Source organism: Pteropus vampyrus, unplaced genomic scaffold, assembly GCF_000151845.1.
Source record: "Pteropus vampyrus isolate Shadow unplaced genomic scaffold, Pvam_2.0 Scaffold510, whole genome shotgun sequence".
Lineage (NCBI taxonomy): Eukaryota > Metazoa > Chordata > Mammalia > Chiroptera > Pteropodidae > Pteropus > Pteropus vampyrus.
The window spans coordinates 757,910-758,988 of record NW_011889291.1 but is presented as its reverse complement, the minus strand read 5'-3'; positions in this window follow the sequence as shown (position 1 = coordinate 758,988).

Sequence of the window (1,079 nt, the reverse complement as noted above, 5' to 3'; positions counted from 1 at the left end):
TCTGCGTTGCCCATTTTCAGGTGGGTGGTTGGAGACTGAGGGTGCATTTGGCTGGTGGGGAGTTGGGTTTTGTTTTCTGATTGAGGCTGGGCTAATAGATGTTGGAGAAGAAATGTACTGCTCATTAGGGTGTCCATTTACCTGGATGTGTATGTACACAGGCAAGCATGTACCTGTGTGTCTGCACACCCACGTGTCTATCTGCAGACATGGCATGCACACAGGGGCGAACCTGGTCAACCACTGCAGGCCTGGCCTGGCCCGGCCCCTATCCCTTCCCCTACCAGAGCCGGGGCCCCAGACCCCACTCCTGGCCTGGCACAAGTCCCACCTTCACCAGCTCACCTGGTTCAGGAGTGGATCTTCCATCTGAGTTGAGGATGTCCATCCATCTCTGAGTCTAAGGTCTTCAGATCAGCCAAGTCCCAGCTGGGGGGCCCTGCAGCTCCCATGAGCCCTACATTCTTTTGAGGACTCTGCAGGGACATTGCTGGGAGGAGGCCCTCTTCAGTTCCAAAGCAGATCCCTTCCCTCTGTCTCAGTACCTGCTGGGGTCGGGATCCATCTCCCATCTACCCGGCTGCATTCTGAGCCCCCACCTCTGAGATGCCTGCCTGACCTAACTGGACCAGCTTGGACGGATGGGCTGAGAGTGTGAGGGGGAAGCTCCATGGGAAGCGAGAGGGACAGTGAGGGACAGTATCCACCAGGCCCCCTGACCTCCACATACCTGAAGTGGCCGAGGCACCGACACTGGGAAGGCCTCCACCAGTGGGGGTCAGGAGAGTCAGTCCTGGGGTTCCTCTCCTCCTGGGCACAGCATCTCCCCCAGCACAGCATCCCCCAAGCACTGGGCAGATAGGGGAGCATCAGGCTCCAGCCCTCAGGATGCCATATGACCTACCTGGTTCTGGTTGACGAGATTTCCTATAGTAGGATGCAGGGCAGGCCCCACCCAATCTCCACACATCCAGGTAACAGGTCGGGGGAAGAGGGGACAGTGTTCACAAGCAAACACTCAATTGTTCATGGTGGTCACTCGCCATCCACTGCTGGACAGCCGGCCACCCAGAATGGAC